Genomic DNA, 18510 nt, shown 5'->3' with positions numbered 1-18510 from the left:
TCTGAAGTTGTAGGTCAATTGATTGATGTCGAGAAGGTTCCTCATACATAACTCTTAGTTGCACTGGGTGAAATTTTCAGATCATTTTGTCATTTCCTTTTACGATGTTGCCAAGACTTGTTTTGGTTGTGATTTCTTTTCGCTCGAACAGTAGCCTGGCCTCTACAATCATTAAAGATGCATACCTTACTCAAACCATCTCATGTCATTCACAGAACTGCCCTTGAGATGCAACCACCATCTACAAAGCATTGCTTCTCCTCCTTCATGCCAACCGCATTGTCTCGGTAAGGCTGCGGTGCCCGGATTACCAATTCCTTCCTTGACATGACCTAAATAAACCATTGAAATACACAATCTAACCAAATCAATCTTCACTTTAATGATTCTCTAACGTTTTATGATTCCTCAAAAGAATCTATTAGCAAGAATGAATGGTTCTCACCAACGGCGCCTTGTAGGGGAAGGGACAAACGAATAAAATGCCGCAGTTATCACCTCAATCGCTTACGAAGGGAAAGAAAAAAAAAAGTTATTCTTTGTGACATTTGCATTGTGAATTGCCAGATTCATCAAAGTCTCCATGGTTATTGAGTAGATCACAAGAGGACTGATTAAAATCTGATTAGTATTCAAGCCAGGAGCTATCTGCTTGTCTTTGCTTGTGGCAACTTCTTTCTGTGCCAGCAAAGCTATTATTAAAGGAAATTATTTCGAGTAAAGTGAAATGTCTTGTCGCTCTTCGCCTTGAATTAAAATTGCCTATTTTGTGCACATCAACGTACAGATCTTTGCGACGTATAGCGCATCATTGAACGTACCGTGACCCAGGGCCACATTTTACAAAAGGAGGAAGTGACTGTTTTCCTCCAATAATAGGATGAATCGAGTAGTCGGCCTCTTAGCCTTTAATAAGGAGGATTATATTTACAGTCAGATAGTGAAACAATCTGGACAGGTGTACTAAAAGGACAGTGCAAAACTCATTCGAGAACCATTGATGTTCTTCTGATTAATGGCTGAGCCAAAACTGATTTATAACCCTTTCTCCTTTTTTTTTGCCAATTAGCGCTTTAATTAAATGCCAAACTTCAGTTGTCTTGCTTTTCTAACTTTAAATGCTCGCTTATCATTCATCAGCAGCTGCGCCCGTACACAATGTGACATGAATCTGCACTCTCCGTTCATTCGTGAAACATATCGCTTTAAGTTAATACTGACTCTTATATATCAGATCAATTACATTCCCGGAGAAACTATTTAATTGCCGCTGGTTATTATGGCCGCCACTGAAACTTCTGGCTATGGTTCAAAAGGTTTAAAGCAACTACTTTGGCGTCCAAAATATTAATTTTTTTTTTGCATTTTTAAGATATTGTAACTTTATTTTTTTTTTAGCAATCCCCATGATAATATTTGTTGAAAACCTGTAATATGAAAAGCTAGATTTTGTTTTTCATTAAAGAAGTAGTCTTTTAATTTCTGTTTGAAGGGTTTTTCGATGATTATCTGCTGTCAGGATGTCCCAACCGATTCTGTACTGAAAAAAAGCAAAAGAACCAGCTGACTACAGATGGGCTTCTTTTCCTTTAAGAGCAGGTTCAGATTTTGCTTATATCTTTAAAGGGGTGTTCCCATCTCCAAAATCCTATCCGAATCTGTAGTAGGTGTAATTCTTCCTATTAGCTATGATGCTTACCCCATGTGTAAGGCATTGAAGTAGCTTGCCTCCATCTCAAAAATATTTCCAGAATCCGTCCCTTCCTCAACCTTCACTCTACTAAAATGCTTGTGCATGCCCTCATCATCTCTCGTCCCGACTATTGCAACATCCTATTCTGTGGCCTCCCTGCTAACACCCTTGCACCTCTCCAGTCCATCCTTAATTCTGCTGCCCGACTAATTCATCTCTCTCCTCGGTACTCCTCCGCTTCTCCCCTCTGCAGATCTCTTCACTGGCTCCCACTCCCTCAGCGTATCCAATTCAAATTACTAATACTGACCTACAAGGCCATCTATAACCTGTCTCCTCCATATATCTCTGAACTAATCTCCCGATACCTTCCCTCACGTAATCTCCAATCCTCCCAAGACCTCCTTCTCTTCTCCACACTTATTCGCTTCTCACCTAACCGCCTCCAAGACTTCTCCCGAATAGCCCCTATTCTCTGGAATTCTTTGCCCCAACATGTCCGACTATCAACCACACTTGGATCCTTCAGACGGAACCTGAAAACCCACCTCTTCAGGAAAGCCTACAGCCTGCAACGACCCCACTACCTCCTCACCACTACCGGAGATATTGCCTCAACCAACACCGGAACTGCTGCAACCCCCAAACCTACTGTCTCCTTCCCCACCATCCTGTAGCATGTAAGCCCGAAAGGGCAGGGTCCTCTCCCCTCTGTACCAGTCTGTCATTGTAAGTTTGTTTACTGTAAGTGATATCTGTAATGTGTATGTAACCCCTTCTCATGTACAACACCATGGAATCAATGGTGCTATATAAATAAATATTAATAATAATAAATAATAATAATATTCTGATACCTGTAACATTTTCATTTTTCAGGATATGTAGCTGGGTGAAGGCTTATTTTTTGCGCCAAAACTGACGTTTCTACTGATACCATTTTGGGGTAGATATGATGTTTTGTTCACCTCTTATTGCATTTTATTGCAATGTTGTTGGGGACAAAACATAATTCTGGTGTTTTGATTTTGTTTTCATTACACCATTTACTGATTGGTCAAATTTATTTTATATTTTGATAGATCAGACTTTTGCAAACGCAGCGATACCAAATGTGTGCATTTTTTATTTATTTTTTATTGTTTTATTTATATTGGGGCACTAAGTGGGGTGATTTGAGCTTTTGTGTTATTTTATTTTTTCATATTTTTATAATATCAAAGGCAGAGACGATACATATAACATAAGTTTGTGTCATGTGTAGTAAAGGGGTTGGCTATTTCACTTAATTAAAATCTGATCTACGCGTAAGTTGAAGGTCTCCACTTTCCTGACGCTTTGGTGGAATTTAATCTTTTAGGACTTAAGATGATCCATAATATAATTTTTGGGATCTGATTAGATCAAAATTATCTTGCTGGAAATTCTAATAAATTTCCTGATTTTTTTTAATTTTCAAAATAAGTAGCACAAAAAGGAAAAATAGAGACCCCCTTGTTAGTCGATAATGACAATTAAAGTGGGTTGCCCGGTTTAACTTCCCTTTCCGTAACCATTCTAATCAATTTCAATCAACAACAATGGCAACCGTCTAGCAATTGGGCAGTCTATCATTCATTTTGTAGACTATGTAATAGTAAATTTTTGCCGGTCTGATCTATATTTGTCATTGGCAAGCTGTATCTCATCATGATGAGAACAAGAAGGTCATTATACAGAGGGTCCACAAGCCAGAACAGCCGAACTACAACAGAGCAGCCATTCAAACTCTTGGCTAATTGTTAGAGATAATTAGTAAGCTTGGATAAAGTGAAACATCTGATCAGATCGTCATTTTCAAAGCAGCAATTAACAGTGCTATCCAGGATCGAATTTCCCATTAGATACCAGCAGGATGAACACGTAGTTAGTGCTGTGGGAAAATGTACCTGATCTCCGGTACAAGACAAGTCCTGTAGTATCACTGATCACTGGGGGTCTGATTGATAGGGAGTGGGGGGCTCTGAAACCTGGGAGCTGTGCTCTACAGAGCCCCTTCCTTAATAGAGAGGAGGTGCGCATGGTGGACCTCCACTAATTATCTATGGGACGGCTAGAAATAGCAAAGCACCCTACTTGACTTTTTCTAGCAATATGAGAAAGGAGAAAAAATGGCAACAACCACAAAAATAAGTAAATCAAAACATCACATTTATTATAGTACGTAAAAATCCAAAAGGGAGATTAAAAACACAATCAAAAGATAAGACACCGGGTCTACGCGTTTTGAGATGTCTATCTTGTTCAAGACTGAAGGCTTCAATGTCCCAGCGATCCCACCATGGATGGGATCACTGGGACATAGATAGCTGATCGCTGGTGAGCTGTCTCATAGGCAGACTCACCAGCGATCAGGACCAGCGAGCACGATGGTATCCAGGGTAAACAGCGGGTATCTAAGTGCCGCGCGCCTCTTAGTTACCCGCTGTCTACCCTGGATACCAGCTCCTAGCATCTGCTGTGTGGAGCTGTGAGCTTGCTGATCATTGGTCTCTCGCTGTCACACGCAGCGATGTGTGCTGCCCAGAGGGAGACCAACGATAGATTTATGGCCCAGACCAGCAGCCAACTGATCGTTGATCATTGCTACGTGTCACACACAATGACGTCATTCCGACATCGCTGCAACGTCACCAAACTTGTGACGTTGCAACGATATCGTTCACAATATCGTTGCGTGTAACAGGGCCTTAAGAGATAGTCATCTCAAAACGCGTAGATCCGGTGTCTTATCTGTTAAATGTATTTTTTATTTCCCCTTTGGATTTTTACGTACTATAATAAATGTGATGTTTTAATTTACTTATTTTTGCGGTTGCTAGCATTTTTTTCTTTTCTCATGCTTCATGCACTCAGGAACCGATCTGAGCTTGCCATGCACCGTACCTTACTTTGAGATATTATTGTACCGGATGAGCTGATGTTTCTGCTTTTCTTTCGTTTTTTTTCTAGCAGTCCCTATAGACAATGAATGGAGTGAATATAGTGCACGAACATCTCCTCTTCATTCCAGATGGGGTTCTGCAGATGCCGATTCCCAGGTTTCAGAGCCCCATTCCCAGGATTGCTGGAGAGAGGGGGTGGATGGGTGGACCCCAGCAGTCAGTAAGTTATACGATATACTAAAGAGTAGATTTCGAGCTTGGGAATAACCCTTCAAGTCCTGTAAGTGGCGTGATGCTGCCTCCATGGACTGGATTTGTTTTTCCTGCAAGTTCCGCACATGTTAGATCAGATTGAGATATGGGGAATTTGAACACAATTATCAACTTGCACTCAAGACATTTTTGTAATGTGAAGGGTCATTATCCCGATGAAGCAATGCCATCATTGTTAGTAAAAATCACAGCCATAAAGGGGGGGGTACTTGCTCTGTACAATATATAGGTAGCTGATGTCAAAGTAACATCCACATGAATGCCACAACTGAATGTTTTCCGCCACAAAACTGCAACCAATTTGCCATTTTCCCATAGTGCATCCTGGTGCTGTATCTTCAAGGTTTAGGAACATACACACACCCAACCATCCAGATGAAAAACATGATTCATCAGACAAGACCACCTTCATCTATTACTCCATGGTCCAGTTGTGCATTTGTGCTGCAGATTGTAGGCACGTTCAGTGGTAAACAAAGGCCGGCGTGGATCATCTGACCAGGGCGGTTTTAGACAAAGTGGGGTCCTGGGCCAAAGTTTAAAGAGGGGTCCCAAATTCTAACATATCTCACCATCACACAGAAACATTTCTGTTGTATTTACAAGCGCTAACTTCAGGCCGCTAAACGAACAAGCGAATGAAGTCGATAAGTTGAATGAGCGATGCAGGGAGGGGGCGGCACCAGGACCCTCTTACTCAGGAGCCCCATAGCGGCCACTGGCTGGGGGCCCCTGGAGGAGTGGGGACCCTAGGCGGCTGCCTGGTCTGCCTGCCCCTAACACCGGCCCTGCATCTGACCAGTCTCTGGCTACACAGCTCTATACACATCAAGCTGCAATGCTCTACGCTCTCTGATAGCTCTCTATGGTAGCCGACAGTTACATGTTCTGCTATATGAGATGGGGTAGCTTTCCTGGTGTTTCTAGCCAGACAAAGTAGCCTGAATTAGGGAAAAAGTAACTCAATGTACTATTAAACTAAGTAAGGACAGGGATACCCCAAAACTGAACACTAACTAGGTTGTTTATACTTCTGATCATTCATTGCTTCTTGTCTGCCCTGAACATAAAGCCCACCTCTGTGTTATGCTTGCAAACAGTTTGACAGACAGGAAAGCAGAGAAGAGAGACAAAGACCTGCTCTTAATTCCTGTAATCCATTTTAGGCTTTTTTTTTCCAGATACGGATTACACTTGACAATAGGCAGTGGACTGTAAGTTATATAGAAGAGAAATACCCAAGACAACATTATTTTTTAACAAAGCGATTTACAATTTTATTTTGTTTTGACATTGACATTTATATGAAACATATTTTACATTTAATTTTATGCTATTTGACATCAAGAATCCTTTTTAGTGGACTATATAGCATTGTTGCTTGAGACTCCAGAACCAAGACTCCATAGAACTCAAATTAAATTTAATGTATTTCCAAGAGGTATGTTATGTTGCCGTTGATGTTAATAGATTGCTGAGATTTTCAGGGGGCATCAGCCTGCCATGAACTTCTTATGTGAGGTTTGCGCTTCCTAAGGCACCAGGATCCTGTAGAGACTTCTCCGCACCCTCTATATCTTCAAACCTTGAAATACAGTGATAATATTTGGTATATACAGATTATTCTCAGGATGGCTGTAATTAAGAAAGGTGTGCTAATAATTTCTGCCCACATTGGCTCCAATTCATCAAGGAGCTTTCAACAGTTTTCTGGTGTAAAACTCATTGAAACATCGCAAAACTTTTGAACAACTTAAGGTTGCGCTAACAGTGTGAAAGTTTTGATGTTTTTACACAAATCCTGGCCAGCTCCATCACAGTGAGCAAAGCCGGAGCAGGATGGGACATGCTAAAACTCGGCAATCAAATTCAGCATACACTCTTCAACATTGCGACGCAAAGAAAGAAAAGTTGTGGAGTTATGGAAATCACAGGATGGATTGTCTTGTTAGTAACATGCAAATTATGAGAAAAAGGAAACAACATTTTGAAAACATTTCAATTTATTAAGTATGCAGTACGAGTGACACATGCAAAAATACTGGCACTTAAAGCCTCGGCTGCTATTAGTAAGGATATTAATGGTCATCTGAGGAATGTTCTGCCATGCTCAATGCCTTTAGGCAAATCATCAAGATCAGTTGATGGCAGCTCATTTTGCAATTGCTGACCAATTACGTCTTAGATGTGTTCGATGAGATATACTGCAGGCTAAGGTAGCATGGCTAGGCTAGGTCGCATGTTACTTGTGCTATGACTCTGCAAAAACTCTTACTTTTTCTCTTATTCATACTCGTCTGGACTATTGTAACTCTCTTCTAATCGGTCTCCCTCTTACCAAACTCTTCCCTCTCCAATCCGTCCTGAATGCTGCAGCCAGGATCATATTCCTCACCAATCTCTATACCGATGCCTCTACCTTGTGTCAGTCCTTACACTGGCTACCCATCCACTCCAGAATCCAGTACAAACTTATAACCCTCACCCACAAAGCCCCCCATGACTCAGAACCACCCTACATCTCTTCCCTAGTCTCAGCCTACCACCCTACACGCGCCCTCCGTTCTGCTCATGACCTGAGGTTAACATCCTCATTAATCAGAACCTCCCACTCCCGTCTCCAAGACTTTTCATGTACCACGCCGATTCTTTGGAATGCACTACCAAGGCTAATACAATTAATCCCCAATCCCCACAGTTTTAAGAATGCCTTAAAAATGCAATTGTTCAGACTGGCCTACCACCTCAACGCAGTAACCTAAATATTCCTGTGTGGCTCATTTCAAATTTTTTTTACCATAAGCATGTTCCTCGCATCATATTCTCACTTGCTTTTTGCATTTAATAGCCCTCTGTGTCTGTACTGTTACATACTTAGACTGTTAACTGGTTCATGCAGCAACAGGAACACCCGATTCTTACACTAGCGATGGTCCAAACAATAAAAACAATAAAAGCAATTGTTACCACCCACCTTTCGTGTCTCACCTTGTCCCTTATAGATTGTAAACTTGCGAGCAGGGCCCTCATTCCTCTTGGTATCTGTTTTAATCTATGTGTTTATTGCTAAGCTATACTGTAATGTCTATTGTCTGTAGAAGTCCCCTCTATAATGTAAAGTGCTGCGGAATATGTTGGCGCTAATAGAAATAAAATTACTATTATTATTATTATTATTATTCAATGATGAGGAATGTAATGTGCAACAAAAGAGTGGCGTAATTTATGCCAGGTATGCACGCCAGCCACTGGTTGCAGTAACATTTCTGGGGGAGGTGCACACCAATTGTAAGATATGCCAAATTGATTGACAAGCATGCATCTCAATTTGCCGCATCTTACGTTACAGGCAAAAGGAGAATTCAGTCATAAGGTCAAATAGCAGAATAAGAACAATTTTATTGATATAAGTAAAAAATTGTGCAGACAAACAGGCATACAATAGGGCTGTGAGATGTAACATAGCTATTACAACCACATATAGGAGGCCCAGGATGGGTCTGACAAAGGCAGGTATGTGTAAACAATATAATAGTAAAGGTACATCACATCGCTCCTCAAAGCATGCACAATGGCAGCTAAACCATATTCACACAGTAGGCTCATAATGCAAATAGCGCACCATAGTGATGAAATAGTATATAAGTACCTGATAAGGAGCAGAGCAACCTTGCCGGACAGTCCCACCCGCCCCGACGCGCGTTTCGGCATACCTTTATCAAGGGGCATAAGGTCCAAGTTGGTCTTTAAGTAGTCTATACCACAGAAATCCTCATTGCAGCAGCGAGGCCCCCCGATGACGTCATGTCCGCCGGATCGCACTCGCGCGGGCGGCTGAGAGTCAGAGCCACGTGGGGCCCCACGTAACCCGGAAGTTAGCGCACTGCTGAGCTGCGAGCCGGCCGGCGCAGCGGGAGCAGAGCGCAGGCACGCTGCAGTGGAAACAACGCATCATAGCAAGTGCTGGCAAGAAGATGGGCAATCATTCAGAGGCACCATAAGTGTACCATAAAGAGCATAGCACAATACATAGCTGCAAACCTATGTGCAGCTATGTATTGGGCTATGCTCTTTATGGTAACGTATCCTACAAAAAATTGATGTATAATCCCTTGAGTGCTTACTCTAATCAATTGGAAAACATCATAAAAAGGGCCACACAGGACAACATTATCACCAAGGAGCTGGCTTCGGCACTACTAGTTGGTGAGCCTACTGTGGCCACTTTCTATTTACTACCAAAAATCCATAAGGATCTGAGGGCACCACCTGGTCGTCCTATTGTGTCAGGAAGGGGTAACTTTTTGGAGCACGTCAATCGTTGGATTGACTTCCACCTACAGCCCCTTGTTACAGCTCTTCCTTCGCATTTGAAAGATACGGGGGAACTTTTGTGCAAGGTCGATGGCCTATGCCTTGAGGGTGAATCTCTGCTATTTTCGGCAGATGTGGAGTCCCTGTATACGAACATCAAACATAAAGATGGCATTGCTGCAGTTAAATTTTTTCTGCAAACCTCTAATCTATCTATTGGTTTGAGGGGACTCCTGTTGGAACTACTGGAGTTCACCCACACACACAATTTTTTTGTGTTTAAGGGGTCCTTCTTCCTGCAGCTTCAGGGGACAGCCATGGGCGTGGCCTTCACGCCGGGATATGCTAATCTGTTCCTGGGGCTGTGGGAGAGGGACCTCTTCCTTTCGGGCCGGGTGTTATAGAAAGACCGCGTCCCCTTTTGGACGCGGTATATCGATGACATCCTGTTCGTCTGGCAGGGCACGACCATCGACCTTGTACAATTCATTGAGTGCCTCAACAACAGTGATTTGAACATCACTGTGACCTGTGAATGGGACACAACTAGAATTAATTTTCTGGATGTCTCAATTTTCAAAGATTGTAGTGGTAATGTGAATACGGATATTTTCCGAAAGCCTACTTCAACCAACACACTGCTACATGCTTCCTCATGCCATCCGCGCCATATGATTGCCTCTATACCGGTGGGGCATTTTCTCCGCTTGCGACGTTTATGTTCCTCTGATGTGGACTTCGAGAGACGGGCGGAGGAACTAAAACTACGTTTTTGGAACGTGGGTATAGTAGGCAGAGTGTTAAGAAGGCCTACCATAGGGCGAAGCACTCTACACGTAATCATTTGTTATATAGAAAACAGGCTAGGGAACCTGATACTGTGAATCAATGTAGACTAATTACTACATTTCATCCATACTCGGATTGTGTCAGATCCGCGTTAACAAAGGCATGGCCCATTTTACAGGTAGAACCCATAATCGGGAAATTCCTACCCAAATGCCCATTAATTACGTTCAGACATGCTAGGAACCTGCTTGATCTCCTTACCAAGAGTCATCACGTAGCCCTGCAACCCCAGACGTTTTTGAATACGGTTCCGCTTGGGGGTGGTTGTACTCCTTGTGGCTGTTGTGTGGCATGCCCCAACGTGGATAGGTGTAATGATTTTTTCAATTCAGGTGGTACAAGGAATTATAAAATCAAAAAATGGATTACATGTACCACAAGGTATGTCATCTATTTTGCTACCTGCCCTTGTGGGCTAATCTATGTTGGGATGACCACCAGACAATTGAAAGTCCGTATTAGAGAACATGTCCTGGGCATTCAGGCGGCCAACGGACACGACGAGACAACCACCCTCAAGACTATCCCCAAACACTTTAAGTTGTTCCACCAATGTAATAGTACTCTTCTAAGAGTTCGGGGTATTGATGTTTTGGACATCAATATCAGGGGTGGTAATTTATCCAAACGACTTGGTCAATTAGAAAGTAGATGGATTTGGACCCTTAATACTGTTCAGCCACTGGGATTGAATGAAAACCTCATCTTCTCGCCATTTCTCTAGTTATCGGCCCACTGTGTTCTGCTGTTTTTCCGCATCCAGGACTTTTATTTGGTTTTAATTGTTATTTGTTTGTTTGTTTTATAGATATCTATTCTACTCATCATGGCTATTTGTACCCGGATATCTTCATGGACGTGCACCAATTCTTTGGCCTATTCTGCAATCGCCGCTGCGTCTGTTGCTTTTGCCATCATTCTCTGTCCCCTCAGGGTTATATATGCTTGTATTTATTTAAAGTCTCTACTATGTTACTCAATGTCTGTGTTCGGACACGCATGCATGTATGTGTGCGTGTTTTGTGATTTACATTGTTATACATGTATTGTAACCTCTCTGTGTTATCATGGTATAATGTGATTCTTGAGTACTATTGACATGCTTTTGATATACATACTTACTGATTTGCATCCATATATGGTTTATTATATGTAACGAAGCGACGCGCACGCTTAGTTACCCGCTATTTACCCTGGATACCAGCTCCCAGCGTCTGCTTACAGCGCTGGGAGCTCGCTGATCGCTGGTCTCCCGTTGCCACACTCAGCGATGCGTGCTGGCCAGCGGGAGACCAACGATCAAAAAATGGCCCACGACATTCCTGCACGATCAGCGATACCCGGCGTGCCACACACAGCGAGATTGCTGGTGAGATTGTAGATGCATCACAAAATCGGTGACGCATCAACGATCTCGCTAGCGATTTCACTTAGGCTACTTTCACACATCCGGCTTTTGTAATCTCTCTCTCTCTTGCGTGCTTTTCGCCACACAGCGCCGGAGTACAAAAGCCGGATGTGTGAAAGTAGCCTTAGTGTGAAGTACCCCTAAGCTGATTTTTGGATGACAGTTAGTGATGAGCAAATATGCTGGGATAAGTTGTTATCCGAACATGCTTGGGTGCAAACCGAGTGTTTTCAGCGTGCTCGAATAATAGGTTTGAGTGCCCGCTCCTGCATGTCTACCGTTTGTTCAACAGCCGCAACCCATGCAGGGATTACTCAACAAAAAGGCAATCCCTGCATGTGTTGTGAGCATCAAACAGCCGTGAGACATGCAGCCGCGGGGAATCGAACATATTATTCGAGCACGCCGAAGACACTCGGTTAGCACTGGAGCATGGCGGATAACACCTTATCCCAGCACGTTCTCTTATCATTAATGACAACTATATATACATTTCCTAAGTCTTTTGTTTCAAAGAGATTTTCCATCTAGACAACCCCACCTTACTCTGTATAACCCGAATTAAGACTTAGACCATGAAACAATATACTTTCGTGATGCACTTGCGATTACCAAAAATTTGGTAAAAACACGAGGAACATTGAAGCACAAAAACACAATGAGAACACAATGCATGAGCACGGGTCTATGGACATCACAGAAAAGTAAGACGGAATTTTTTTTAGTTTTATGGCACCAACATATGGCAAACAGTACACTTATAAAGCAACTATTAAATAGTTTTTAATGCATAAAAAAATGGAATTAAAGGAAATAATAAATACCGCCAGTGCTTACACTGCAGAGAGTAGGTGGCTCCAATATATGAAAAATAAACTTCCACATATTATAAACTTCCATTTTATATACTAAAAATTGATTAAATTCTTTTAAAAAGCCATACAATGACATGAAAGAGTGAGGATTACAAATAGCTGAATAATAGCAAGAATACACCCCCCTTCAATAATGCAAAGAACTGCAGCAAATAGAGGCTGGCTTCTAGGAAATGAATGGTATAAGTAAGAAGGGATCAGGCAATTATTCCCGTTTTCCTTGAAGTTGCTTTCTGGTGCATCACGGACATTGCATTCAATTCACAGAAATGGGATTAAAATCACCTTCAGCTCATGGAGCAGTAACAGCAAAGTGAGGATGAGCCTTAATGCCCCCAAATAGGATTCACTCTCCCACCTCCAGTATTTTTCACACAAGTCGTGGGCTCTAGACATCAGTACATTTGCTTATATCCTATGAAGACTTAACAAACTATTCAGGTTATTAGGTAATTAAAAAAGTCAAATTGTTGAGATGAGTTAAATATCGCCGGCATTTCGATTCTAACCATATGTCAAAGTACACATATTAAATATGGAGTTTAGGAGGTTTTTTTTATCTGTTAAAGATTTAAAAACTTGAATTTTGACATCATGTCATTTTTGGGTGCAAAATCTTGTGTTGATTAATTTCTCAATATAAGGCCTCTTTCACATATCTGTGTCTCCGGTACATGTGGTGACAGTTTTCACACATACCAGAGACATTTAAACGCGTAGATCCATTCAAGTGAATGGGTCTGTGCACATGTCAGTGTGTCCGTGGGCAAAATGCACTGACTTGCCCATATTTTAACAGCAGCACAGGCTGCAAAACGTTACACACACAGGGATGTCATCACTGTGACACGTACTGGCGCGTGAGAAGCAGTGGTACAGTAAGGGTACAGTAAGCGCTGTTCCTCGGCGCTGGGTGCTGAAGACGGCTCTTATCATTCTCCCCTGCTCTGCTGGTGATCAGCGTGACCAGGGGATAATGTTGAGAGTTGTATTCAACTGATAACAGCGAGAGCAGGCAGCGGATGATTGGACTATTACTCCCATCGGCCTACACCTGCTGCCGCTAATAACAGTATTCGTCAGCTGACGCCTGCGCTATAAATAAATACAGGTTCCCCTGTATTTTTGATAACCAGCCAGGTGAAACTGACCACTGCAGACTGCAAACCTCAGCTGTCAGCTTCAGCAAGGCTGGTTATCAAAAATAGAAGGGTCTCCACACTGTTTTTTTAAATGATTTAAATAAATATTTTTTAAAAAAATGACATTGAGTCTCTCCCATTTTTGACAACCAGCCTTGCTAAAGCAGACAGCTTAGGAACTGGTGTTCTCAGGCTTGTAAAGGGCCATGGATATTGACCCCCCCAACCTGTTCCCACTATGTCGGCACTCGCTCTCCCCAGGGCTGTGATGCAGTGTTGTGACACGAGACTCTGTTGCCCAATCAGTGCTGGCATCACTGTCTCCACTTTCATACAAACTGAACATGAAGAGGAAGCTAAGGCTGCAGCTGATTCCGGACTTCCTCTTTATGTTCAGTTTGTCAGAAGGTGGAGACAGTGATGCCAGTGTTGACTGGGCGCCGGGCAGCACGTGACATTTCACCACATCAGAGCCCTGGGACTACGAGTGCTGACACATCAGGAACGGCGCTGGCACAGGAGGTGAGTATAGGCTTCATTATTTTTCGGGGGCCGAAGATTTAGTTTAAGGAAGGGTTGTCCTAGTAGTGGACAATCACTTTAAGTTACAGTATGTGTAATAATGAGAAATTTGAACAGCACGGTGGCTCAGTGGTTACCACTGCAGCCTTTGCAGCGCTGGAGTCTTGGGTTCAAATCCTATCAAGGACAACATCTGCAAGGAGTTTGTATGTTCTCCTCATGTTTGCGTGAGTTTCCTCCAGGTTCTCTGGTTTCCTCCCATATTCCAAAGTCATACTAATAGAGAAATTAGATTTTGAGCCCCAGTGGGGACAGTGATGATAATGTACAGTATGTCAAGCGCTATGGAATATGATAGCGCTATATAAGCAAAGCATAATAAATAAATAATGACACAGGAAAAATAGTATTGAACATGAGTGCTGAAATGTAATACTTCGCACAAAAGCCTTTGTTTGTGATGACAGCCTCAAGACACCTCGTGTATGGAGATACTAGTCCCTTGCATTGCTCAAATGTGATTTTTGTCCCATTCTTCCACACAAACACTCTTCATATCCTGAAGGTTCCATGGGCTCCTTCTATGAACTCTGAGATTTAGTTCCTTCCATAAATTTTATATTGGGTTCAGGTCAGAAAATCGGCTGGACCATTCTAGAAGTTTTATTTTCTTTCTCTGAAACCAATTGAGAGTTTCCTTGGTTGTGTGTTTAGGATCATTGTCTTGCTGAAATGTACACCCTTGCTTCATCTTCATCATCTTGGTAGCTGGCAGCAGATTTTTCTCAAGAATGTCTTCATATATTTGTCCATTCATCCTTCCTTCTATTACATGAAGTTTGCCATTGTCCTATAAAGAAGAACAGCCTCACACCATAATGTTTCCAACTCAAGACTTCACTGTTGGTATGGTGTTTTAACATGGTTTGCATTATGGTATCCCAAGAATTTAACTTTGGTCTTACCTGAGCAGACTATATTCTCTCAGAATTTCACAGACTTGTTTGAATCTTGGTGAGCAAACTTTAAACACACTTGTGAGCATGCATACAGGCCATGGATATTGAGTACGTTACTTATTGCTTTCTTTGAAACAATTGTACCTGCTGATTCCAGGTCTTTCTGTAACTCTCCACAGGTGGTCCGTAGCTCTTGGAAACTCTTTTCATAATTCTTTTCACTCCTCTGTCTGAAATCTTTTCGAGAGCACCTGGTGTTGGCCGGTTTATGGTGAATTGATGTTCTTTCCACTTCTGGGTTATTGCCCCAATAGTGCTCACTGGAACCTTCAGTAGTTTAGAAATTCTTCTGTCAATGCTATCAGTATGTTTTGCAACAATAAGGTTGGAAAAGTCTTGAGACAGCTGACTGGTTTTACCCATCATGAGATGTTTCTTGTGTGGCACCTTAGTAATGAGACAAATTTTAATCGGCCATTAGTTGAACCAGTTGATATTATTTTTCCCTAAGTGGCAGGATTGCTTTCTAAATACTGATAGATTTCAGCTGGTGTCTTGACTTTCCATGGCTGTTTTAACTCTCCTTCTTCATGTGTTCAATACATTTTCCCCGTTTCCATTCTCATTATTACACATAACTTAGTTTATGAATAGCTATGATTTGACTTCTTTACCTGCGTGGATTGGATAGGATGTTACTGACAACTTGTGAAAAATTCATGTCAATAGCACCTTTAGAAATATAATTACTTAGGAAATTTGTGACACATGCAATGCTTATTTCACCCGAAATGATTAGTAGGGGGTGGGGATCTGTCACTCTAGTTCCCTCACAAATCGATGGGTTCTCTTGGCACTAAGGGGCTGTTAGGTGTCGGGTTCCTGTTGCTGCACAGCGGGAATCCTGAGCCTTGCTTCCGGCGGTCCCCCATTCCTCTCCAGCTGCAGAGGAGGCTGCTCAGCAGACTCGTCGGTCCCGGCGCTCTGCCAAGACTAGCTCCGTGGGTTTGGTTGCTGCTGCCACCTCTGGTCCAGCTATAGCAACGCATGCTGGTCAGCAGCAAGCTACTCTAGGGAATAAGTCCTCCTTTTGGTCCACTGAGCATGCCAGTGGGACGATCTCTCATTGGAGATCGGAGGTCACATGCTCAGGTCCTTCTCCAGCTCTGATTGGACCATCAGAAAGGTCAGGAAGGTCCCGGAAAGATATAAAAGGTTTGCATGCGCTAGTAAAGACTGCATTACCAAACTATGAGGAGTGAGTGCCGTATGCATGTATGAATGTTTCTGTTGACTGACTCATTTGAAACCCCTACCCTTGGTACGCATGTGTTGTGCAGCCTAGCCTGTTAAGCGCCCAGGCTTAGGTGTAGGTAGAGGCAGAGTCTAAAACTCACATCAGTGTCCATCAGTGGCTCTGCATGCCACGGTGCACGTGCTCGACACTCCACCATAGTCATAGTCCGCAGGTGCGACGCCGCACGCTCAGTAGGTCTAGAGGGACTCAGACCTCGTGTCCTTGGGGCTGAGTTCTGTGACCGCATACTGTGCGCTCTCTTGCTGAGTGCTGTGATTTTAACAGGCTCTGGCATTTATGTTCAGCGGTGGCGCGGCTCTGTGCCATAACAGAGTTCGCTTCTGTTCACACCGGGTGACGTTAACACACGTGTGACCTCTTGTACAGTATACGGCTTTATACTTCCACCATTAGTAAGCAGCAGTTTACCACCCCTGCACGGTGGACCCCAGGCTGCGAACACACCTTACTATAATTTTATTATTTAGTGCGTTCCACCAGCCCTAACAGGGGCTTAATGCAGGTCCTGCTATGTAGGTCTGCTACAGGGCTTATTGACAAATTTTCAGGTCCCTTATGTAAGAAAATGTAAAAAAAAAGGAATACAAAATAAATGTAACATTCAAATCACCCTATGAAAAATATGAAAATATTTAGTATCACCAAATTCTTAAAAGTTTAAATGTTGAAAATATAATGTACAGTAGAAAATATATAATATAGTACAATACTTTTTAATCTACAAAAAAAAGACAGAATTGCTGATTTTGGGTCACCCGAAAAAATGTTCAGAGTAAAAGTTGCATATACGATAAAATGTAAACAACAAAATTAAAAGTATCATTTTTTGCGTCTTTACACGCTTTTTTTTTGCAGTGGCGCTTTTTTTTGTTTATGCATACAATATTGAGCAGCTACCACGTGCAAACCACATGAAATAGAGTGAGGATAATTCTTTTAACCAATTTGCGTCTTTACAAACGTGAAGATGTTAGAAGGAGTTCAAAACACTAATTATATGAATAGCAAGTTTACATTGCAGGGCATAAGTTCATTCTTTTTACCCCTTTTTTAAAATCAAATGTGCTGTCTTTGCCTTTATGAGCCCGCAACTTTCCCGGCAGATGATGGCTTATTTAATCAGCCATCATGTGCCTTTAACAGTTATGGGTGGAGTTCAATCTCTGATATCAGCATTTTACATACACCATCTTGGGGGTACGTCATTCCACGCACCCTTTGATGGGTTTCCATGACAGCCGGAGGTCTGCTGAAGACCTCCGTGCTTGTCATGATGAGTCTCCTGTGAAAGCCAGCCTGATTGGAGATTGTGATTTTCTCTATATATGGTAGTGAAACGGCACCAAATGGATGAGGTACCCAGGATAAACTAAAAAATCCATAGAAAGGTTTCAACAGAGAACCTGGAAGTCTGCAGTTCTATTGATCTAAACTTTCTGTTAAATTTGGATAAATAGAGACATAAGTTTTTGGCTGATATATCTGGCATATGGACAATTACCTTAGGAAATGAGGCCTTTTACCATACTTTGTGACCGGATGCTTTAAAGGGAATCGGTCACCAGGTTTTTGCCACCTAATTGGAGAACAGCATAATGTAGGAAAAGAGACCTTGATTCCAGTGATGCATCACTTACTGGTCTTCTAAGTGTAATTTTCATAAATCATTGATTTATCAGAAGACAATTATCGCTAGAGAACTAGTAAACCTGCTGCCAGTTGGTCAAACCACACCCTCACCCTCTGATTGGAACTTTGCACACTGTACACAGAAAGCTGCCAATCACTGGTGAGGGCGGGGTTACACAGGGAACTGCTAGATTTGTAGCAGCTAGCAGCCCAGTAAGTGACACATCACTGTAATCAGTGTCTCCGCCCCTACATCATGCTTCTTTCATATGTAGACAGATTCCCTCTAAGTGGGTTGGTTTTGTGGTATTTTATTTAAATAGATTTAAAAAAAATGAACATGAAAAAACAGGCAAATATTTTGTACGCACGTCAGTAGAAGTATTTCGCGTAACTGTTGTTTTGGTATAAATAAATGCCCCCTGTGTGAACAAGACCTAAAGGATATTAAAATCCCTTGACCCATAAAAAAAAAATTTAAAAAAATCTTTAACCATCAATTTTTCACAGCGGTTGCAGCACAAACCATTCAGCTGATATATAAGTGAAAAATAAGGCTGGGTATTAACCCCGTTCCATTTCCGATTGTTCCTCTTAATGTTTT

At 42.1% G+C, this 18510-nt stretch overlaps 1 long non-coding RNA gene across 3 annotated transcripts in view; it reads right to left on the bottom strand.

Annotated features, from left to right (window-relative positions):
• Positions 1-6160: 6160 nt before the first annotated feature.
• Positions 6161-18510, bottom strand: part of LOC141056971 (uncharacterized) — a 40950-nt gene continuing 28600 nt past the window's right edge. For all 3 annotated transcript variants that reach the window (XR_012221964.1, XR_012221965.1, XR_012221966.1), the window contains one exon: positions 6161-6475. This is a non-coding gene — a long non-coding RNA (uncharacterized lncRNA). The remainder of the gene's footprint in view (positions 6476-18510) is intronic.

The sequence above is a fragment of the Dendrobates tinctorius genome, unplaced genomic scaffold, assembly GCF_039654945.1.
Source record: "Dendrobates tinctorius isolate UK_male_01 unplaced genomic scaffold, ASM3965494v1 ptg000201l, whole genome shotgun sequence".
Taxonomy (NCBI): Eukaryota; Metazoa; Chordata; class Amphibia; order Anura; family Dendrobatidae; genus Dendrobates; species Dendrobates tinctorius.
This window is presented reverse-complemented; position numbering and strand designations above follow the sequence as displayed.